The sequence below is a fragment of the Ochotona princeps genome, chromosome 13, assembly GCF_030435755.1.
Source record: "Ochotona princeps isolate mOchPri1 chromosome 13, mOchPri1.hap1, whole genome shotgun sequence".
Taxonomy (NCBI): Eukaryota; Metazoa; Chordata; class Mammalia; order Lagomorpha; family Ochotonidae; genus Ochotona; species Ochotona princeps.
This window is the reverse complement of record NC_080844.1, coordinates 10,036,586-10,061,769: the sequence shown is the minus strand read 5'-3', so window position 1 is coordinate 10,061,769 and position 25,184 is coordinate 10,036,586.

Here is a 25,184-nt window from a genome sequence, read left to right as displayed (position 1 = left end):
CCTTGGTTAGGGTTTTTAGCAGGAAATTGTGTTGAACTAAAATCAGCAGCCATAGCCCTAAGATGGAAAAAGACCTAACCAGAAAGATACCATTCAAAATAAAAGAGAAAAGTATGAAGTATCTGGGAATAAATCTAACCAAAAATGTAGGAGACCTATTTGAAGAAAACTACAAACTACTTAAAAAAGAAATTGAACAAGACCTCAAAAGATGGAGTAACATCCCATGCTCCTGGATAGGTAAAATCAATATCATTAAAATGTCTATACTGCCAAAAGTAATATATACATTCAATGCAATCCCACTCAAATTGCCCAAAACATTCTTCATGGAACTGGAAACAATGATCCAAAGGTTCATCTGGAAATACAAAAAACCACGAATAGCCAGAACCATCCTGAAGAACAGGAAGTTAGCAGGGGGAATCACAGTTCCGGACCTCTGGACATACTATATGGCAGTGGTTATCAAAACAGCCTGGTACTGGCACAAAGATAGAGAGGAAGATCAATGGAGCAGAATAGAAACACCAGACGGGAACCCACACAAATACAGCCAAATAATCTTTGACAAAAAGACAAACGACAATCCAGGCAAATGGGGAAGTCTGTTCAGTAAATGCTGTTGGGACAACTGGTTGATAGCCTGCAGAAACAAAAAGATAGACCCACATCTCTCACCAATACCAAGATCAAATCTAAATGGATAACAGATCTAAACCTACATCCAGAAACCTTCAAACTTTTGGAAGAAAATGTTGGAAACACACTGGAACACTTAGGGGTAGGTCCCGACTTCCTAAAAAGGACACTAAAGGCAATAGCAATCAAAACCAGAGTAAACAATTGGGATCTCATCAAACTAAGAAGCTTCTGTACAGCAAGGGAAACAATCAACAAAGTAAAAAAGCAACCCACAGAATGGGAGAAGATCTTCGTGCACTACGTAGGTGATAGAGGGCTAATCTCCAGAATATACAAAGAACTACAAAATAACCAAAATGCCCAAACAAGCCACTCAAGAAATGGGCATGGGAAATGGGCAGACACTTCACAAAGGAACAAACCCAAATGGCAAATAAACATATGAAAAAATGCTCAAGTTCCCTGGCATTAAGGGAAATCCAAATTAAAACATCAATGAGGTACCACCTGACGCCAGTAAGACTGGCCCACATGAATAAAAGCACCAACAACACTTGTTGGCGAGGTTCTGGGGAAAAGGGAACCCTACTCCACTGCTGGTGGGGCTGCAGATTGGTACAGCCTATATGGAAATCAGTATGGAGAACATTCAAACAATTCAAAATCGACATACCGTATGATCCAGCAATAGCACTCCTAGGAATATATCCAAAACACCTGTTTTATGAGATACCAACATGCACCCCAATGTTCATAGCAGCACAATCAGTAATTGCAAAAACATGGAAGCAACCAAAATGCCCATCAGCAGAGGATTGGATAAGAAAGCTATGGTTCATCTACTCCATGGAATGCTACTCAGCTATTAAAAAAACAAAATGCAGTTCTTTGTGGCCAAATGGGCCAAACTAGAAACCATAATGCTAAGGGAAATGAGCCAATCCCAAAAGGTTAGATACCACATGTTTGCTTTAATTTAAGATGATATGGTGTTATGTAAAATGTTATTTTATGTATGTTATATGTTGTGTATAAACTAAAATTGAAATGTCAATGAGGTGACCACACAATGTGGTTAAGAAATTGCATTTGTTTTCAACATATTGGCTACTCATTACTACATCAATTAATTCCACAACAAAGTTAATTGTTGCTGATGGTATGTTGGAGCTTTTAATTGATCAGGATGATACTCTGCTGGTTCTGCCCTCGGACCAGACAGGGTCTCCCCAAGAAGCCGAGGAACTTGACTGGAGTGTAAGATGCTGGACTCTATGTTTAGTTTATGCTTGCAATGAGGGAATCTCAACTGAACTTGAACTGCGGTTATGCAACAAGGTGGAGGAATCCACCATGGGGGGAGGGTGTGGAGAGTGGTGGGGAGAATCCCAGTACCTATGAAACTGTGTCACATAATACAATGTAATCAATGAATAAAAAAAAAAGAATGAATGGATCATCAGCATTGCTTCTCAAACTAGTATTTTTGTGTATGGCAAGTTTAAATAGTTTATTATTATATGATCGGTTTAGAATACCAGCTATTTCCACACATGTCTGTTTGTAACAAGGGCCAAACCAACATCTACTTTTTCACAATTATGTTGTATAGATTACAACTTCAGTATCAAGGTTGTGGTTGGGCTTGGGCAGGTTGCCACATGTTCTTCTTGGAAGAGAGGAAGCAGGCAGCCACTGGATTTGGGGCTCACATCTAAACTTGCTATTGTGAAGTTTCTCAGGCTTGACCTGGCTATGCATCCACAGGAACAGTGCACTAGCTGGCCCCTAGCAGCTCAGGCCATGCCATTGTATTCTCTCTGTTTTTAAAGATTTATTTATTTTTATTACAAATTCAGATATACAGAGAGGAGGAGAGACAGAGAGGAAGATCTTCCGTCTGATGATTCACTCCCCAGGTGAGCTCAGCAGCCAGTTCTGAGCTGATCTGAGCCAGGAACCAGGAACCTCTTCCGGGTCTCCCGTGTGGGTGCTGAATCCTAAAGCATTGGGCCAGCCTTGACTGCTTTCCCAGGCCACAAGCAGGGAGCTGGATGGGAAGTGGAGCTGCCGGGATTAGAACCGGTGCCCATATGGGATCCTGGCATGTTCAACGTGAGGTCTTTAGCTGCTAGGCCACGCTGCCGGGCCCCATTGTCTTCTCTTGAACTGGTGTCCCCTGTGAGCCAGAATTCTGGGTTTGGCTGACAGCTGGCACCGACTTTAGTTTTCTCCAATTTAGTAAGACAGAGTATACACTTGCTGCAGAATATGAAATATGCTCACCATTCTTGTCAAACATTTTGAGTGTTAATGTGAAATTTTTTACCCTTTGACAGAAAATGTCATGGATATTTTAAGAGGAAAAAAGGAGAGGGGTCCTTGTATGAATTCCCTCATGGTGCCATCCTTCCAGAATGACAATGTATTCTCATCTTAACTTCCTTACCTGCTACTTTTATCTGAGAACCCTCTCTGTGTCATGTCTGTTGGCTTCCTAGTTTTCAGTTGCATGTTTCTTGGATGAGCTTTTCATCTTTTTGATAACACTGACTGTCATATATTCAGTCTCTCTTTTGGGTCTGCTGCCTCACATTCATCTTTGTCCTTAGAAAATCTTCTCTGTCTTTGCCATGGTTCAGCCATCTCTTACATAAAGTCATGAGGCAGGAGGCTCATACATTAGCTTTTCGTTCCTGGGTACTCCATACTCATTTTGCTTGTTCAATTATGATCTTTAGGTGGAAGAAAAAAAATCAAACCAACACCATACCCTCAATGCTGGTTTTTTTTCCCCCAGATCTCTGAAATCTTTCAATTTGCAAATCACTTCTTTTGATTTTATTTATTTTGAGTGACAGGGGAGATGTTCATGGTCCACAAGCTGGGTACGTGTCATAAGACAACTGTAGGTTGTCAGGTGCATATTACAGGGGGATGTGACCAATACTGGATCACTAAGCCAGGCATGTTGGTTACTTTTCCCTCAAACTCAATCAAACCTGGTAAAACACTAAAGATAAAGTGTTATGTAAGGATAGTGAGAATATAAAAACAACATAATATTAATCTGCTTTTGATTTCTTTAACTAAAGTATCCCTCTTAGGAAAGGTTGATTTCAGCATACAATTTGGAATTTTCACAGTTTAGGATCAGGTATCCCCATAGTGTGGTGTCAGATGGAGGCTGGTCTTGGCAGGTATATGGGGACAATTATGTGGTGGGCCAGGCAGGCAATAGAATAGATAACTAGAATTAAATAGTTATTTTGCTTGTTTTAACCATCTTCCAAAGGCACATTCTAGTGACCTAAAGACGTCTCACCGGACATGTCTTCCATATGCCACAATTAGATCAAGTCTGCATCTTTAGTCCATCAGCCTTCGATATTAAGACAGTAGAGTTTGAACATCTTGCATGTGTTTTGGGAAGACAAATATTACTTAACCCATAACAAACACTGGAGTCAGTGATTTCTTCACCATGTATGTATGCATATCTCTGATTAAATGAATCATCCTTTCCTCTTTCAATACCTTCTTTCCTTAATACTTACTATCTATCTGTTTTTATAGGAGACAAGAGTCAAAAAATGACAGACTATCTAAGACCAGGTGATTGATTTTCTTTCTTTATTGATTTCTAGTCTCACCCTTATGATTCTCTGTTATTTGTGTATTCTTCACTGTTTTAAGCATATGATGAAGACCAAGATGGGCTGCCTTCAATTAGCTCCTCATTACTTCCCAGTTCAGATGCATAACCGACACAGACTAACGCTTTCATTCAAACTGCTATGTGAGAGATATCTATTGGTCCAGATTGGATACACTGTACAGAATCGAGTAGGGGTGAAAATCTGTACCTCTGTGAGTGGGGTAGTGATTCTCAGAGGAAAAGGAGTCTGTTGGTGGGAGGAAATCACAAAGGGTTCTGTCACAGTGTCTCCCTCGTGGAAACGTCCCTGGCTACCCAGCTGTCTCAGACGTGGCAAGTTTCACTTTTTCTGCAGCTTGTTCAGACCTCCTCCGTAGAGTCTGGGATGTTCTGTTTATCCAGAATGCTCACCCTCCACACACCGATTCAGGAACGTATGATTTTAGCTCTGAAACAGGCCAGAAAGAAGAGATTCTTTATTTTTTTAATCTTTGTTTCTGTATGTGAGTTGTATCATTTATAAAAGCAGGCAAAATAGTGCCTCCTGCTGTTGAGAAATTAGGCAATACCTAGAACAGCACCTGGCACATGGCCTGCGCACAGTGACTTTGAGCCTTAATCTGCCATCTTCTTGCACAGGACACTGGTGTATCCTTTTGTCTGAGGAGTACTCTTCCCTGGGTTCCTTCCTGTCTTGCTGCGCAATGGCAGCTCTTCATCTTTGCCACCCCCTGTCTGTGGTCTGTAGACTTCTTGCAAACTGGAGAACATTTGCCTTTCACCAAGAGCAGTGACAAAAGTTTGTTGATTCCATTTGAAAAATCTGCTTGCAACTTGAGCTCTACTTTTAGACAAGAAAACTGAGGAACTAAGAGACTGGGGAGTGCTTTACATTCTCTGAATGACTGTCAGGCTCTCCTTGATCATGGTAGCCCAGTCATATTGTTCTCAGTCTGAATATCAGTGTGTTGAAGGAATAAACACACCCACCTTCGCTATGTCAGTACTTGAATTTGCTCCTCAGCTCTGGTTCCTGACTCCAGTTTCCTGCCAGTGTGGACCCTGGGAGGCAGTGGTGATGACTTCAAGCAATTGCTTTTCTGTCATTCCCCACAAGAAAACCCTTTTGAGGTCCTAATGTTCAGTTTCAACCCTGCCTGCTCCTGAACACTGTGAACATTTCCAGGATAAGGCAGCAGATGGGTATTCCCTGCAACTTGGACCAATCAGTCAATAGAAAGAAGCAGATGGAATGCAAGGGAATTCACACTATCAGTCAATATGCAAGAGCTGATCTCAGAGTTCTCTCTTCCTGTGCTTGCCAAGACTTTGAGAGTCACTGAGAAAACCTCTATTGAGGTCTCAGCATTTTTGCATACTGTGGTCACGCAATCTGTTGTGTGTCTTTTCATTTTGAGCCCTGTTTTAATGCTTTTGAGTGTTTTAAGATGTGTTTATGTATATAAAAGACAAAGTTAGAATGAGAGATGGATTTCATCCAGTGGTGCATTCTCCACATGTCTGGCCTTGGGGCTGGGGTTGGACTGGGCTTGGCCAAAGCCAGGAGTAAGGAATTTCTTCTAGATCTCCCCATGGGTGACAGGGACCTAAGCACATGGGCCACCTTCCACTGCTTTCCTAGGTTCATGAGCAGGGAACTGGATCAGAAGTGCAGTAGAAGGGACATAAACTGGTGCCCACATAGAATGTCAACATCACAGGCAGCAGCTCAACTGAACCATGCCAACTCCTTAGCAACTTTTTTTTACTGTCTGAATTAATTGCTGAGTTATTGTTTTACGGTCCAAATTGTTTGCCAAATGGCAGATATGGTGCGTTCTTTAGAAAAATATTTCATTCTGTGATTGACAACATGAATAACTTATACCATACCTTTTTCATTGGAGGTAGAGATGGATGTATTTTATGCATCACTTCTCATTGCTTTGTAGTTATGTATAAGAGCAGCAATAACTTGAACATAGGATCAAGCTTCATCCTTCCATGTTCTTTGCCTATAATGGAGCCTCAAAATAAAGATAATGGTAGCCATTTTTGTGTTTCTGTTAGGAGCCAACACCTTTAAGTACATTATCTTATGTTTGCTCATCACAGCAGCCATATGGAATTAATGCTATTACTTCTTTTTCTTTATGAGTTTAAAAATGGTGTTGTGTCATAAAGAGATTAGCTAGCACCCCTAAATGTGCAAGAAGGTGGTAGTGTTATGGCTGAAATGTTGTGGGTCAAGCATCATGTTCATGTTGCCATACACTTTACTGTTTTCTTTTGTGCTTTGGGGGCATCAAGGACAACTGAATTGACCATCCAGCTTTTTTTTCTCACTGAAGCCTATGCAATATGGAAACACGTTTTAAAAAAGGATTTATTTTTGTTAGAAAGACAAGTCAGATTTGCAGAGAGGATAGACAGTTTGAAATGTCTTCCAACTGATAATTCAGTTCCCAAGCAACCCATATGATTGGAGCTAAGCCACTCCAAGTCCGGGAACCAGGAGATTTTTCTGGGTCTCTCATGCAGGTGCAGGGTCCCAAGGACTTGTGTAATCATAAACTGCTTTTCCAGGTCGTAACCAGGTAGCTGGATTGGCTGTGGGGCAGTTAGAACACAAACCAGTGCCCATATGGGATGCTGGAGCTTGCAATGTGAGGATTTATCTTTTGTGCTATCACATCAGGCCTCAACTTTCTTTTTTAAGCATTCTCCTCAGGGAATCAAGAAGGCAGAATAAGGTAAGGACACTTGTAAGTAAATGGAGAGTCATTAGTCAGGGTGAAGCAGAAAAGGCAGATTCTAGGAAATAGGAGAGGATAGGCTGATAGTAGAGGGGCCCATGGAGACTGACAGACATGGGGAAGCAACAGAGACAACAGAATGGTGTTGCAGTAACCAAATACTCAGTGTCAGTCAGTGAGTGACAAACCAAGCTCCATTGATAGCCAGAGCTCCACCAACAGCCAGGTGGGGGAAGGGAGTTCACTGGAAGCTCAGGAGGCGACCCAGGCAAAGAACTGCCCATCCTGTTGATTTGTTTGATCAGGAGCATAGACAGAGCAGCAGACCCCAAAGAGTCAGTTTAGGAACATGGTGGATTTTACATCCCTGACACCTCCCCTCCCCCTGAGCCACACCAGGTACCATTTTGTGTAGAGAGGCAAAAGCTGTGTGATTGGGTCCATAGCAATCTGTGCATTCGCTAAGTCAAAAGCCAATTCATATCTGGCTGAGTGGATTGGGTCCCACAGGGAAAACAGAATGGGTGGCATCCTATAGGTTTCACCCAAAATGATCTGGGTACATCCCAGACCTATTAGCCAGCAGATCCAGAACAGGCATCATTTTGTACTGTGTGGCAAATGGTGTGAGACGGGAGGGACAACAGTGAGCTGTGGATATGCTAAGCTGGGAGTGAACTCACTTCTAGTTCAGTGCATTTCATTGGTTTCACAGGGAAAATAGTGCCAACTTTGGCATCCTATGGGTCCCACCAAAAATAGGTCCATGTGGTCCTCAGATCAAACAACCAACAGGGTCTGGCAAGATCAGCACCACCACCAACCCAGTTATTTAGGAGACGTGGTGTCTCCTTAATCCTGGGAACTGCTCAAATAAGAAGTGGGAGAAAGCTTGTACAGGCAACAGTGCATCCAAAGCATAGGATAACAGGTGTTTGAAAGTGGTAATACAGGAGCTGAAGCAACAGAGACCACAATGGAAGCCTAACACAAGAGTCCAGGCCTTAAACTCACTGGAGGGAACAGCACAAGTGAATATACCAAACGCAATCAATAGAATCTTCCTGTAGACCTATGGGTAATACAATTTAGAAACCTGCCCCAAGGAGAAGACTCTGCTAACCAGAATGTTCTTGGTGCAGTTACCAAAAGAAAGAGTCAGAGACACAAGGAATATTACTGATGACTTGCCTGCAAAAGAACAACAGCTGTTGCCAACCTCATGGTTAACTGAGGAATACATCCAGGAAATGGTGAAGCACATACAGGAATTTAAGGAATTTTTCAGGAAATAGCAACACTGAAGCAAAATCAAGCCTAATTATTAGAAATGAAGGACAGAAAGGAGCAAATTGAAAACTCAGTGGCGGCGGGAGAGGGATAAGGGAGGGGAAATCGCAACAGTGGAGTGAATGAGGAAGAAGGAAGAATCTCAGAATTGGAAGATTTTTCTTGTCACAATGAGGAAACAAGCAAAAATATGGAAGAAGAGTTGGGTCAATTAAAAAAGTATTCAAGAATTAAGAAACACTATTAAAATAAAATATAAGAGTTAGGGAGGTTTCATAAGGCACAGAAAGAGAAGCTGGGCTTAAAAATGTTTTCAATGAAATAATAAATGAAGAATTCCTTAATATGGAGAAAGAATAGGGGAGCAACATACATGAGGGGCACAGAATGCACATTAGGATTGAACAAAAAAGATCTTTATTATGACACATAATAATCAATCTTTGTTCAGTGGAACATAAGAAAAATATCCTTAAATGTGTATGTGGGGCCCGGCGGCGTGGCCTAGCGGCTAAAGTCCTTGCCTTGAAAGCCCCGGGATCCCATATGGGCACCAGTTCTAATCCCGGCAGCTCCACTTCCCATCCAGCTCCCTGCTTGTGGCCTGGGAAAGCAGTTGAGGACGGCCCAAAGCTTTGGGACCCTGCACCCGTGTGGGAGACCTGGAAGAGGTTCCTGGTTCCCGGCTTCGGATCGGCACGCACCGGCGCGTTGCGACTTACTTGGGGAGTGAATCATCGGATGGAAGATCTTCCTCTCTGTCTCTCCTCCTCTCTGTATATCCGGCTTTCCAATAATAATAAAATCTTAAAAAAAAAAAAAAGAAATGTGTATGTGGGAAAAAAAAAATCAATTGACCTATAGAGGAATGGCAATCAGAATAACAGCTGACTACTCAGAGGAAACTGTGCAGGCCAGAAGAGAATGGAGTGACATATTCCAGATTCTAAAAGGAAGAAATTGTCATCCCCGAATAACATATGTAGCAAAGCTTTTCTTTGTCTTTGAAAATGAAATAAATGCCTTCCACAGTAATGAATATGCCTCTTTCCAGACCTTCGCTACTGTCCAGCAAACTCAAAGGCAAATGTGGAGAACATCCAGTAAAGTAACAACAGAAGACTAAATCAAGCAATGAACAATCCACTGCTAACATGACAGGACCAAATTACTACATATCCATGTTAACCCTGATGGTAAATGGCCAAAACTCGTTGATCAAATAAGATAGATTAGTAGACTGGATTAAAAACAAAAAACAAAAAACAAACCAGAACCTATCTATCTGTTGCCTACAGGAGAAACATCTCACCATCAAAGATCAGCAGAAATTATATATTATGGATTTTGATGTTTTTGTTCTTATTTTCATACGTTCAAAACAGTTTTTCCCTTATAATAAGTTCTTCATTGACTCGTCCGTCATATAATAGCATCATTTTCTTCAAGAAGGTTCTTCATTTTTCTTTTTCATTTCCTCATAGACACATGGATCTTTCAGTAGCATGTTATTTAACTTCATGGCTTTGTAAATTTCTATTTTTCTTCCTCTTGTTGATTATATTTTTCCACAATGCTTCCTGTAAGATTGTTGACCTGTGTAAGGAGGTGGTCTCACCCAACAGCTGTAGGGTACAGCTGTGGGACTTGGAAGTCAGAGGAGATCTGGATTGTCCCAGCTGTTCTTGGCTGGACTAGCATATATGTGCCTAAAAACGCAGCATTTATGCAAAGGAGCTGGTTTAAAGGGGGATGCTGAGGTGAGAAATTGGGAAAATGGGCTGTTTTCAGCGTTGCTGTGCTTGTAAAACATGAAAAATCAGAATCAGATGTGCTTAAGATTAACCTCTTCTTCTTCCTGCTCTGCTTGCAATGAAATGGAGGGGAGGGGCCTGCCTCTCTGCAGGTCTTGCTTCCAGGTCAGCATTAGCAGACACCCCTTTTTAGCATGATTCAGGCCCTGACTCAGGAGGGCTAGTTTTGCAGAGATCTGTTCTGCACAGCTTGGGGCAAGCCCTTCACTTTAGACATGGCAAAGAAGGAGAATGCGGTTCTGTTTGGTTATAAAATGAAATTGCAGCTATTGGGAGAAAATAGAAAGTAAACATTTTTTTGATGTGCATTTTCAGATAGTGGCAGCACCCGTAGAGCTACAGCTCGAAAGTGTTTAATTGGATCCATTTTAGAAGTTAGGGCATGCCTGGGTTAAGCTTTAAATAATATGTGAGGAGAAATGGTTTAGTTTGGCAGCCATATTCAGACTCACCACAATTTGCTCATGGGAGAAAGGAACAATTTCAGAATTTATTAATCTCCTACTTGGCTGCTTGATAATTTAATCATACTATGTTAGTTACTATTCATAAAGGCTTCTTTGCAAGTGAATATTCTTTTAATCACCCCAGTTTTACTAATTAAGACACAGGAGCTCAGAAAATCTTAGGAACTAGCTCCAAGTCAGACATTTGGTGGTCATGGGACCTACAGCTAACATCACAGCCCCTTGATTTGCAAGTGACAAATCAGTGTTTCATACGTTGACTTAACAAGATGGTGACCTCAATATAGAGTCTGGTTTATGATAGTCACACCCACACCCTCACACACACTCAGTGGCATGGACATGTGCACGCAGAGAAGGAAAACACTGGCCTGGGAGCATCTGTAACGAAAGTGTGAGTATGAGGAAGACGTTTGTGAGCTTACTGGGAACAAACCCTTACAGGTCAACATTGCTTTCTTTTCTCACAAAGTTACTGGATATAGCAAGTTGTGAGGAGTGAATTTAAGAATAATGATCTAAGGTGGGTGTGTTATGTCATAGCAGGCATAGCTGCCACCTGTCATGCTGTTGTTCCAGATAAATGCTGGTTTGTGTCATGGCCACTCTGCTTCTGCTCTAGCCTCCTGATAACAGCCTGGGAAAAGCAGTGGAAGATGGCTCAAGTGCCACCCATGTGGGAGACCTGGCTAAAGCTCCTGCCTTTGTACTGGCCCTGTTGCTAGCCATTGCATCCTTGCCTAGAATTTCCTTCCTTTCCCATCTGTAACCATACTTAGAAGTACACATGTGGACTGATGTGCCTGTTCCCAGCTCTGGGTGCGTTCCTGATGGCTGACTCTGTGTCACCACCCTTGTCTGTTCATGCTACTAATAGAGCCGTTTACCTTTTAGAGACCCCTCTCCATTCCAGTCTCTGGAAGTTTTAAGTCCCGATGTAGCCCAGACAAGTTCGTTAAATGTACGTGGAGAGATGAAGATGGGCTCCTGAGACCAGAATATACCTAGCAGTGGGCATGACGCAGCCCACAGCATCAGTGAAGGTGAGCAGGTAGTCAAGCTAAGTTCATGCTCTGAAGTCCAAATTACAGTGACTGGGGTGAGATGAGAAGGTGCAAACATTGCTACATTTGAATGGGATAAAGGGAGCACCTCATCTGAATGACAAAGAGGCTAGGCCTGGAGCAGAGGGGAACAGCCACTGCTTTGGTTCCCATCACTGTGGATCAGAATAGCTTAAATAGGGTAGCTCAAAAGGAGAAAAATTCATGGAGCTTGAGAATTTGCACTGTCTCTTGGCAGGGAGGCCTTTGTTGTTAAGTCACTGTCAGTTTGATAGAGGGCAGCTGGTCCAGAACTAAATATTTGCTCATCTGTCTGTAAGTTTTTGCTGATGATTAGCTGGGAGCTCAGCTGTTTGGATTGGATGCTTGCTTTTTTTTCTTTTTAAGATTTATTCATTTTTATGGGGAATGCAGCTTTACAGAGAAAAGGAAAGATCTTCTGTCTGCTGGTTCATTCACTATGTGCCTGCAATAACTGCAGCTGAGCCAATGTGGAGCCAGGAACTTCTTTTGGGTCTGCCACGTGGTTGCACAGTTCAAGGACTTTGGGTCACCATCTGCTTTCCCAGGCCACAAGCAGGTAGTTGGATGGGAACTGGAGTAGATGGGACATATGGGATCCTCATGCATGTAAGGCAAGGATTTAGCCACTGAGCCATTGCACCGGACCCACACTGGCTCTTTGCTATAAGGGCCTCTGGACTCATGCATACCTCCTCCACGGGTCCTGGGGTTCCCTCACAGCCTGGTGGTAGACATCCTATAGTGAGCATTGCAGAGAAACAGCAGAACTACAGGACTTTAATAAGCTTCGCTCATCTAGACTCACTTTGGCACATTCTTACTGTGGCATCAGTGCAGAGGGCCCTTTCCAGGCAAGGAGAGGGAGGGTAAGTGTCAGTTGTTGATGGAGGCTTGTTAGGATCACATAGCAAGGAGGTCAGGTGTGATGGAAGGGGCTGCCGTGTCACTTTGAGAAATCACAGTCTTCCTCCAAAGCCACCAGGGAGTTCGTAGAAAAGAGAAGAGGGGACAAAATATGTTTCTGGACTTTGGTTTCAGGATCTGTGATCTCTCTCAAATGGACTGTTCATCCTATGCGTGATGAAAGGATGCTGAGAAAACTCACGGAGAGTGTGTTTAGTTTGAGTGTGTTGAAACATTTGCTGATAGAGGTAACTCTATTATTGCCTTGTAACACCCCAGTTACAGCTTTGACTCAATGAGTGCAGTTTGTCTTCTGCTTAGACTAAAGACTTGGAAGTCTTTTCTGGTTGAAGAGATAGCAGAAAGAGGCCTATGCTGGGAGCACTGTAAACTGAGCCCTGGGTGCCGATAAGAGATGGGAGGCTTATGGCTTTCCTTAGCTCTTGGGATAGAGATGCAGGCCCTGGCGCCCACAAGGCAAAAAGGATGTGTTAAGCAGAGCTGTCCAAGGCTCACCTGTACTTATGAACATGATGAGCAGAGAGAGGCAACAGGTAATCCTTGCTTCCCCTGTGTCATGGGGAGCCATGGCTCCAATGCCAACTGGGTGAAGCTGAGGCCTTTTACAATTGTTAAGTGCTATTTCTTTTCATTTTATTTCAAGATTTATTTATTTGAAAGATAGAGTAACACAGAGTGATTAGAAACAGAGAGAGAGAGTTTTCCATTCTTCTGGTTCACTCCCCAAATGGTCACAACATTTATGAATGGGCTAGGCCATGTCAGTAGCCAGGAGCAACTTCCAGTTCTCCCATATGGGTGCAAGGGCCAAAGGAATTCTTCCATTTTCTGCTGCTTTCCCATGCTCATTAGCACGGAGCTGGATTAGAAGTGAAGAAGCCATGACTCAAAGCACCACTCATATGGAATGTTGCAACACAGATGGCAGCTTACCTGCTGTGCCACAGTAATGGCCCCTAGTACTCATCCTAAAAATGTCATTTTATCTTTATTTGAGAAACAGATGTTGCACAAACACATAAATTGGATGCCTTCATCTGCTGGTTCACTCCCCAAATCTCAGTCACAGCTAGGGCTAGGTCCCTCTGAAGCCAGGAGCTCAGGAACAGGGAACTCAAGCTGGGTTCCCCCAATTGGTGGCAGGGACCCAAGTACTTGGTCTGTCACCTGCTGCCTGCCAGGTCCACATTCACAGGAATCTGGAATCAGGAACTGACCTGAGACTTTAATCAAGGTGCTCAGATATAGAATATGGCTATTCTAAGTGGCTTAACTATTAGGCCATATATAAATTCTTTAGTCATTTTTATAAATGCCACTTTATTCTTTCCATTTAAATGTAGGAGATAAAAGTGACATGGAAACAAATTTTGAGTTAGAAAACCCACGGCTGTGGGAATGGTAAGTGTTCAGTGACTCAGTAGCTACATGGCCCTTTGCTTTAAGTGGTTGTTATCTTTTCAGCAGGTTCAGTGTGAAGCATTTGCTTTCAGGGTTGTTAAGTGTGTCTGAACAGGTGGGGGTTTGTATCAGCCTGAGATTATTACGTGTATCTTTCTTTTTCATTTGTGATTTTCCTCCTGTATCCTAAGTACCTGGGAGTATAGGGTTCTGTGCTTTCTGAAGGCTATGGTGTTTCTGTCAGTGGGCCAACCATGCAAAATACAAGCATCATTTGAATGTAAAATAGTGTTCTGAATTTTAAGTGCCTTAGGAGTAGGCACTAATTTGCAAAGTTTACATTTCATGAAATTGCATTTGTCAGTCACTCGGACAAGTATTTATGAAGAGTTTGTGTTTCAGATACTCATTTAGATGCAGGGCAGATGGTGTTAAGAGTAACCGAAGTTTTGGTCTCAAGCAACCCTATGTTAATTTGGTGAGAAAAACATTCAAGTAAATGCAAATGTTTATATGCAACTACTTTGAGAAATTTCTAAGTGCTAAGAAAGGAAAGAAAGATTAGTAAAATAATGGAAAGTCATCTGTCTAGGTCTTCAGGAGTGTCTTTCTGTGGGGTAACATTTGCAAAGAAAAGAACTATCTGAAGATCAGGCTGAGGAACATTCCATGGGTATATATTTTGGGATCAACTTGACAATTTGAAAGGGTAGAAATCAGACCACTGGCCGGTGGACAGAGAAAAGGAGACAGAGGAGGGAAAGGAGAGAGGCAGGAATTCAGGGACACAACAGTTTGCCTATATGTATGTCGTGTATATACTACGCTTATACAATAAGGGTTTTGCTTTCACTGTTACAGCAGTGAGAAGTTACTGGAGGGTTCGCCATGCGGATAGTATTACTTGGTTTAGTGTTCAGGAATACTGCCCTGGCTGTGTAAAGAATGGACTGTAGAAGAACAAGATGGAAGCAGTAGGCTGCCTTCTTCGTTCAGGTTAAATCCACAGTGGCTTAGTTGGGGATGTAGCAATGGAGATGGTGAAGAATGACTTAACGTCTGCTGTGTTGTGAAAACTGCAACAGTGAGATGTTTGTGTATGAATTGTAAGGGATGGAAAGCAAATCAGGCAAACTGTTAGCTTTTTGGCTCAAGGAACTGAGTGAATTGTCAGACCAATGGATAAGTTGTGGGGACCAGATGTTTGATTAGGTCAAGTTCAGAGTACTTAGGAGATAACTAAGTGAAAGTGTTGATTTGACCCCTAGATGTGTAGCTCAGGGTGAAAATCAAGTCTTGAGTTATGGGTTTGGCACCTGGAAGTGGCACCTAGACTGTGAGAAAGGATGAGCTCACCAAGGAGAGAAGTGGAACAGGACAAGTCCAACGAGGAAACTCTGCTGCTGGCTGACATTTAAGATGTAGCAACTGCAGAAAGGTTGTGATGATGGGAAGAAATCCAGGCAGATGTGGAAATGAGAAGAAAGTACTTCAAGTAAGAACTTCATGATCAACTTCATCCGTTATTTGCTGGTAAGGCCTGCAGCATGAGGACTAAGCGCAGGCTCTTGGGTTACAGTATGAATGGCTGAGGTGATGCTGAGAAAGTCATCTCGATGGAGTGATGGACAGAGAATGGGATACAGACAGTGGGCAGCATTTCCTAAGATGTTAAACAAAAGAAATAAAGAAGAGCTGGAGCAGGATGCATGCTCAAATAAAACTTTCCTTTGATTTTCCTAAATAGGAAATATTAATACATGATTTACCAAGTGGAAACAAAAAGGACAGACACAAGAAAAGGCCGATAGCCACGGCAGGTGTTTTAGATGACATAATACGAAATTATTTTATTGTTTATTTTGGAACTATTTTAAAATTCCTTACTATGTATAGTATCTATACTATAATTATATATATATATATATATATAAAACATAGTATAATTATATATATATAAATTCTTTTAAACATGCATTTTAAATAAACTTTTTAACTGACTTAAATTGTGTGTATGAACAGTGAACAATAGAATGTCTTGAAAGCAATCAACCAAATACATGTATTCATCATTTCACGACATGTATTCTTTTTCTGTGGTGTGGATAATGCAAATCCACTGTTTTAGCAATTTTTAATCTGAGAGTACAATATTGTGAACTGGGCTCATCATGCAGAGCACTGGCTCCCTGAAGCTGACTCTTCAGTGTCACTGAAACTAGGAACCCTTCCATCAGCGTCACCTGCGCCCCACTCCACTCACTCCTTGCCTCTGAGACTAACCCTCTTGTTGTTTCTGAGATCATCTTTTTAAGATTTCACAAAGGAGGATACTCCAAAAGATCGTCGGGGGATAAAAGCTCATTATTAAATGAAAACTGCACATGGATTTCAACATTACTTTGCCTAAAAATAGACGTACCTTTAATTTCAATTTTTCTGTGAGTTCTTTGAAGTATACCCGTGTATAAGACCACACAGAATTTATATTATTGTACTCGGATTACTTTACTAGACATGATGTGACAATTCCTTTTTTTTTTTTTTAAGAAATACAGAGAGCCAATGGCATTGGTTCAGAAATATAAGTTGGTTTAGCTGGAACAGTGAATAATTATAAAGAAATGCTTTTAGGCTTTGTGCTTAACTAAAATTTTCCTAAATCCTATTTGCATTTACAACCTGCAGTGGATTGGCCTGCTTGGTGCATGTAAGTCACATGATGTGAGGAGTGACAAAACCACTTGGCCAAAGGGAGAAGACCGTGGGTTTGCCCATAATAGTAGCTCCATCAAACTTCTCTTGGGGAAACAATTGCATGGCAGAACACATTCTAGACATGTCTTGGCACTAAGCTGAGAGATTTGCACTAAGGCCTGGCTTTCTGGGCTGTTTTCCCCCTGGGAGAAGTGTCTGAGACATGTGTTAGGGAGGGAATGTTCAATAACAGGCTGTGGCTGAGGGCTATGGAATAAGGGCTGAGTTTTGTGTCCTGTGCTAGTGGATGTATTTCTACTTGACATTTCCTGTGCCAGAAATACGAGAAGGAAAGGAGAGTAATAGCGTGTGATAAGGTTATCTAGGGCATGTGGGGGATGGAAATGAGGCCACACTAATAAAATTTTAATCGTGTAACTACATCCTTAAGTTGGATGATTGCCGTACTTTATCTGGTTGGGAAAATTTTATGAGCCATTTTGGTGACATTATTCCTTCTGGGACATGGGTGAAGCACGATGGAACTTCAAACCACAGAGAAAGCCACATGCTCTACTAGGACACCTGCTGCTAGACTCTGAGATAATTTCCTGAGAGGCATTAAGTCATTTTGATTTTGTAATTTTATACACGTGTCATCATTGTGTACATTCTGTATGAGGAAAAGAGTTCATACTTGTGCCTGAAAGGCCTAGGCGCCTATTGATGTCATTTGTGGAGATGCCTGAAGGCAGTGGAAATCATGCCTGCTTCTGGTATTGTAGAGATGAGCACTGGTCATCTCTGGAATACATTTCTACTACAGCATTGTCTTGGAAGGAAAGCAACTTGCACTTAGGAAGCTGTAACTGACATCCATGATCAGTTCCTTGCAAAGACCAGAGCATTTATAAATGGATTTGTGAGAAATTATCAACCTTTAATGGTTTGAGTTTCAAAAGATGTCATTAATCTCTAGGAAACACTGAGAAGTTTTTTTGGAAGATGTTAGACTAGGTGTCTAAGCATGCAGAAGTAATTATTGAAGGGATTAGCACATTGATTCAGCAAATATGCAAATTCTTAAAAATATCTTCTTGTTCTTCTCTATGTTCCCGCCTCTCTTCTATGAGTCAGGCAGGAAGCAGCAATAGAAACACAAATCCCTTCCCTCTTGGAGCTTGCACTGTAGAAGAGAGAGAGAGGGATTGTTTAACAGGAGGGAACCTTAGGAGCAATGTTGTGGTGTAGTGGGCTAGGCTGATGATTGGGACATTCACATCCCATACCAGAGTGCTACTAGGTCAAGTGCTGGGTATTCCACTTCTGATTCACCTTCCTGATAATACATCCTGGGAGGCATGAAATGATGACTCAAGTGTTCAGGTCCCTGCCATCCACATCAAAAACCGGGATGAATTTCTGGGATCGTGGCTATGGCGTGACTCTGCCTCAAGTAACATGTTCATGTAGGGAGTGAATGCACAGATGGAAGTCTCTCTCTCTCTCTCTCTCTCTCTCTCTCTCTCTCTCTCTCTCCTCTCTTTGCCTTTTTCTCTTTCTCTTTGAGTGTTTTGCTTTAGTGAAACAAGAAAAAGAACGTTCCTTGATAGACACACAAAAATCCTCCTTTGCCTTTGCAAGGATCAATAAATATTTGTCTCTAATTCCTTCAAAATGGACCGCAGGTTGCACTGGCTTAGTCCCTCCCACTCCCAGGAGCTCTTGGTAACCACCTGCCTAATCAGGCTTTGCTCATCTGCTCACTGTTGTGTCCAGTCTCATCACTCATCTTCAACTCTCAGACACTGATCTGTATCTGCCTGAGCTACAACATTCCCGCAGCACTAGGAAGCTGTCTCTGTAACTACAGATATATATGAGGGCACTTAAAAAATTGTGTAAAATGTAATTGAAAGGTAAGTTTAGTTTGTTAACAGATTTTTTTATAATTCACACATAACTTTTTGTAGTGCATATTTTTCAATGAACTTTCAGAAATTTTCTGAGGAAAGAGGAATATAGAGAGAAGATTCCTCAGGCTGGTTCACTCTCCTAGTACCCATGATGACTGGGATTCAGAGTCTGGATCCAGGAGCTCAGCCCAAGTTGTTCTTATGTGGTTCACACGTGGCAGCCCTTAATATGTCTGCTGAGGAGAGGTGATCAGCCCAATGGCAAGCTTGTTCTATTGGCCTGCCAGCCAGATGCAGCATATTGAGCTGACCTTAATATTTCACATTGGACTTTTACGTGATGAGTCAGGAGGCGCTTCTGTTATCAGTATTAATTTTTAATTACTTCTCTTATGTGAATTAACCTACACAGAAGCTGCACTTGGAATGGATATTTGGCACAGCTTTAAAGACACTGGGAAGCCTGCATCCCATGTCAGACTTTCCCTGGCTTTGAGACCCAGCTCCACTCTCCATTGTAACTTCATGCCATGTTCACCTCAGGAGGCAACAGATGATGGTTCAAGTAATTGCATTCCTGCTACCCACATGGGAGAGCTGGCCAGTCATGGCTGGTGTGGGCATTTGGGGAGTGAACCAGCAGATTATCACTCTCTGCTTTGGTTTCTTTCTTTCTTTCTTCCTTTCTTTCTTTCTTTCTTTCTTTCTTTCTTTCTTTCTTTCTTTCTTTCTTTCTTTCTTTCTTCCTTCCTTCCTTCCTTCCTTCCTTCCTTCCTTCCTTCCTTCCTTCCTTCCCTCCCTCCCTCCTTCCTTTCTTTATATTTCAAACAAGGAAAGTCTAAAAATAAAAGCAAAGCCATACATATTTGCTGTATACAACTTGATTCACTTGTAGATACATGATGCATCTGTGAAATCACCACCAGTCTATACCATAAACACCCATCACCTCCAGAAGGATAATCCTTGCATGCTCTTGCATTAGGATACATATTTGCCAGGAATAGGACAGAATAGATCTTATGGATTGTCCCTAGATGTCACTGCTTAATTCCTCCGATAAGTATGATTTACTCACTCACCAAGTTTCTCAGCAGCTGTTCCAACAGGCTGAGTGGAACACACCAGCTGCACACTCTTCTCTCTGTGCAGAGTATATGGTGGTGTGTTCTCCATGTTAGTGTGTGTTGCATATATTCCTGTGAACCACTTCAGCCTCCTCGATTTTCACAGGCCTTAAACCTAGCAGTGAATATAGGAGCTTGCCTCTATGCTTCAGGGCAAAGTTATTCAGAGGCAAATACTGCAGCCTAGACTCATCAGTTCAGGCTTCTGAATGGCATCTAAGGGCTGTCCATGGGGAGGCCAATGCATGCTGGATGATGTACCAATCATGAACATGATGGACAGTGACTGTAGGCATGTGGCTTATCAAGCAGGTAAGTAATATTCATTGGAGCACGGAAAATGACCTTGCAATCTCAGTTACCAGGGAAGACTGTCTTAGGAAGGCTCTGAACATAAAACTGTCAGGAAATTATTATGTCACCATTGGCTCACCAGGGATCCCAGGAAACCAACTGCAAAGTTGGAACTGAGTTTCATTCCATTTTAATCTAGATTCGTGTGTGTGTGTGTGTGTGTGTGTGTGTGTGTGTATGTTGAAATCCAGGTAGTCTCTCTGCCTGTAGCATGAAGCATCCAAAGGGGTACGCATTGTGGCACAACAAGTTAAGCTGTCAGCAGAGACTTTGGTATCCCACATGGACACTACGCATGTCCCGGGTGCTCCATTTCTCATCCTGATCCCTCCTAATGTACCCGGGAAGGCCGCAGAAGACGACTCAAGTTCTTGGGTCTTTGCACTCTGGTGGGAGATGCAGATGGAGTTCCTGGCTCCTGGCTGTGGTCTAGCCTAGCCCCAACCATTTTGTGGCCCTTTGGAGAACAGATCAGTGTATGAGAGATCTCGCTCTCTGCTGCTTCCTCTCTCTGAAGCTCTGCTTTTCAAACAAATAGTCGAAAAGCAGCATCCAAGATACTTAAATTGAGAAGTGGTAAGTGTGGATGTTGCACTGTCATGGGGGGAAGAGAACAGGCTGATGTGTCTTGCAAAGAAGATAGGCAGAAGGCTGTCTGGCAGCCTTTTTCCATGACATTAGCTGAAAAAAGAAAAGCGAGATTTCAGGGAAGGTACATCAGAAGATAAAACGAAGGGATATATAATTAGGTCTTTCCTTATGTATTTCTTAACTAGCGTCAAAGAATATTGACTCAGAAGTGAGGCTGTTGGGGACTGAAAGCTAGTTCTGCCAATGATGAGCTGTTTAACTATGGGAAAATTTCTTATCTACTCTCTTCCTGTAGCTGTTTGGAAAATTCAATGTCTTAGTAATTATAAAGCTCTTAGAATACTGCCTGACATTATGTCTTGTTGTAAACAGTATTAAATATGTAAGTCTTGCTTTACACAGGAGGACACTTGAAGAAGTTTGCAAAAATAATGGAATTGAAAAATGTTTATTTTGGTATGGAGAGCATTAGAAATCTACATGTAGTCTACTCACAGTAAATATTATGCATGAATGCTTGCAGATCCCCCCTGGGCTGCTCCATGGCATGAATCTGTGAGAATGCAGAATATGATTTTGTCCCAAGGATATTTTCAACAATATAATACTCGGCAAAAACATCTTTGTTTCCCATGGCAAATTCAAAGTACTGGTTCCAGCCAGTGTCATAAAGCTCCCATGTTGACCACCCATGTGGTGGTGGGTATAGAGTAATTGATTACGATTAACATGAAGAGAGTTCTAGGGGCTTGTGCAGCTGTTGTTGCCCACAATTTTCCTGCGGCACATGTCCCCAGTAACCAGGATGAAGACACACGGGGTGTGGTCACTGGTCCTACAGGGGATGTGACCTGTCGAACGTGGAGTGAAGAGGTCTGACCACACAGCTGTTGTCCAGTTCATGTTCATCTTGCTGTCTCATTGTAACCCCTAGCACTGCTCCTCTCTGATGCTTACGGTGCACTGCGCGGGATGTGACTGGTCAAACATGGAGTGAAGCAGTCAGACCCCAACGTGCTCATCTTGCTGTCTCATTGTAACCCCTGCCCTGCCCTCCTCTCATGCTTCTGCTCCATTGCCTGAGTGTTTCAGTTCATACCATGTGGCTCCTCTTTGATGTTCCTCTCTTCCTTTTTCCTCTCTCCTTCTCCCCAAACATTAAGGCATGCTTTTATGATGTGATGTACAGAGAAAAGCCATTATGCATCAGGACACTTGCATGGCCAGCATGCTTTAATCAGAGCCTAGGGAACTACCTGCATTCCTCGGAGGCTTTGTTGGCCATTCCTCACTGGGTAGCTCCTGTCCTCACAGGTGCAGTGGACACTCATGTCTTCATTTCACCTCAGTGACGTGCTATTTACCTTACAAGGAAAGGGATCTATCTACTCCAGCTTGTGCCCTGCTGATCTAGCAATCCCACTTTCCTCTGCACAGTCTTTGTGTCTCAGAGGTGATGAAGAGTGCTTACATGCAGTGTTTGCTAACTGAGTTGAAGGAGTCAGGGAGTCACCAAAAACTAGTCCTGTTTGTCTTCCAAGTTACCGTCAATCCCTTCTTCTTGAACTCTCTGGTACAGCACCCTGTGCAATGTTTGATGCTTTTTAGATGTTAGAAGAGTCTTGTCATCATTTACTGAGAAGTGCCTTCCTTCTCAAATGTAGTTTAATCAAGCTCTGCTGTGAACTGCTTAGGCCTTACTGCTCACTGCTCAGAACTGGAGAGGGGCTGGATCAGTCCCTTCACTCCAGTTTGGAATGTCAATATCTCCTCTGTCCTTTCTAACTGTCTCTGCAGCTTCCTGGTGTCCAGCTTGGAGGATAGAGTCATTAACTGCTTCAGTAAACCTTCATGGTGCCCTTAAACTAGTTCTGTGTCTCTGTCTTTGTGAAATAGGGCCAAACATTTTAATAGTAAGTTGTAGGGATTTGCAGGGAAAGTAATGCAGAGCAGGGGGATAGCTGTTGGCTGTTTCATAAAAGTTGTTTTGTGTAGAACTTTCTGGTACCATGATCTTTGAGATGAGTTCTAAAGGAAGTGAGAGAGCTCTGGAAGAATGTGGGGGAGTCGTTACAAGCAGAGAAGACATGTATTTGAGGACTGAAGGAGCCCCTGGTGATGGTAGGATGAATGAAACAACGGTGATGAGGGTGGGAACTGGGGGGCAGTCCTAAAGGTGTCAGTTTCTGAAGTGGGGAGAACAATGAAGGGTTTATTATAGGATTATGAGGATAGGGTCTTGACAGAGCATGGCCATGCCAGTTAAAAAGACTTGGGGTTGGGGAGCAATATGCTGGAGACTTGAGGGGCATGAAAAGTTGTGTGGGATGGGAGGAAGGCAGGAATAGGACTAGAGCTGGAAAGACTACGGGAAGCAGTTTAGCAGTTGATTACGTATATATCCTTTAAAGCATTTGTGCTGCTACATTTACTTATACATCTCTTTATTTTCCTTTATGTTAGAATATTGCCACATAGTTTAATGATACTGATATTTTTAAGAGTGCTTTTCCTCTTTTTAAAAAGAAAATATTTCTCATTTTATGTTCATTTAATACTTCCTTATGATTAGGTGGAAATTTATAAAAATTTTTCTTGAATTTTTATTTTGAGTTTTGAATTTTATGGTACAATTCTGCAGAGTGTGGGAATCCCTCACCCCAAATCTCCATCCCCTGTTTTTCCCAATGTATACGTATTGTTACAAGAGTATAATCCTTCTTAATAAATTATAATTCCATCAGTATGTTATTTAAGCATGCCCCAACATTGCTAGTATAGACAATGTTAGACAGGCCAGCATCTCGTTGTCTAGATATGTCCAACATTTTCATTGGGAGCCCTTCTTTGATTTGGAAGTAGGGATGCATATTATAATGTATCTATACACCATCACTACACAGTCCCTAAATGAGAAGCCACGAAACAGGTAAACAACTGGTATGAAGGTAAAATAACAATGACATCAGTAACGACAACAAGAAATTATAGCACCATGGAGTCGAAAAAACGTGCCACTGAATAACCAATGCATGGGTGACAACAAGAAAACACAAAAGCCTAATTTGCATGATGGTTTCCTTACATTGGAGAGAACATATGGTATTTGTCAAAGAGGAGTGATTAAAGAAACTGTACATCTACTGCATGGAATATTATTCGACCATTAAAAAGAATGAAATTATAGCATTTGCAACTAGATGGTCCCAACTAGAGACCCTTATGCTCAGTGAAATAAGTCAATCCCGAAATTTAATTTAAGAATAAAGCTCACTTAGCACCAGTCTGTGAAATATGCAATTTAGGAGGTTTTACATATATTCCCAAGGTTGTCCAGCCATCCTGTTTGCTTAATTCTGAAATATTTTCGACATTCTGAAAAGGAACTTTAAAACTTCAAAGTCTGTTGCTCTTTCTAGCAGCTGGAGTCAATCAATAGACTTTTTCTCCCTGTAGTTGCCTATTCTGAAATTCAACGTAAATGCATCATGCAGTATTTGAAATTTTATGCCTGACAAAATAATTTCAAGATTTATCCTTACATGCTGCCAACAATTGAGATTCATTCCAGGAATGCAAGCGTGGTTAACATGGAAAAATCAATCATCATAGAAAACTGTGCTAATAGAATAAACATTTTTAAATCCCTACAGATCTTCTTTATAGAAACACAAAACTATTTGAGAAAATCTAATGGTCTTTGTGATAAAAAGCGCTCAACACACTAGAAATGGAATATAAACTCAACTGTGATAAAGGACATATGTGAAAAATTTAGTTAATATGGTATGTAAATGGGGGAAAAACTTTCTTTCCAAGGTTGTGAAAAATGCAAGTAGTTTTTGTATTATGATTTCTATTCATCATTGTATTGGAGAATTTAGGCAGGGGAGTTGAGGATACAGCATTAAAAAAAACAAAAAGCAGCCATGATGGAGAAGAAGTACAATTATCTGTATTCTCACAAAGCATGATCTTACTTAACAGAAAAATCCAAGGCATTACACACACACCCCTATTAGAGTTAATAAGCATGCTCACCATGTGGGGGGAAAGTGTTTTAAAGAATATATATGTAATCAACTGTAAAATGGTGACGAAGGATGACAAAAAACAAATGTGGTGGTGTAAGCTTCTGCAGTTGATAACTGTGTTGTTGTGTAATAGAAATCCTTATTTTAGAGGAACACACACTGAACTACTTAAGAGGAAGTTGAGAGACAGAGACTTTTCTTATGTATCTATTTTCATCCCCCTGAAAACATGTTCTGATTTCCCTGTTGGTGCATCATTAGCTACTTAAGAGTGTTTTTATTTAATTTCTGTGTATTTGTGAACATCCTGAATTTCCTTATGGTATTGCTTCCTAACTCCATTCCATTGCCAAATCATTCCATTCTTTTCTGTTTGATTTCCATCCCTTAAGTTACCTAGCCTTGTTTGATTAGCGAACACA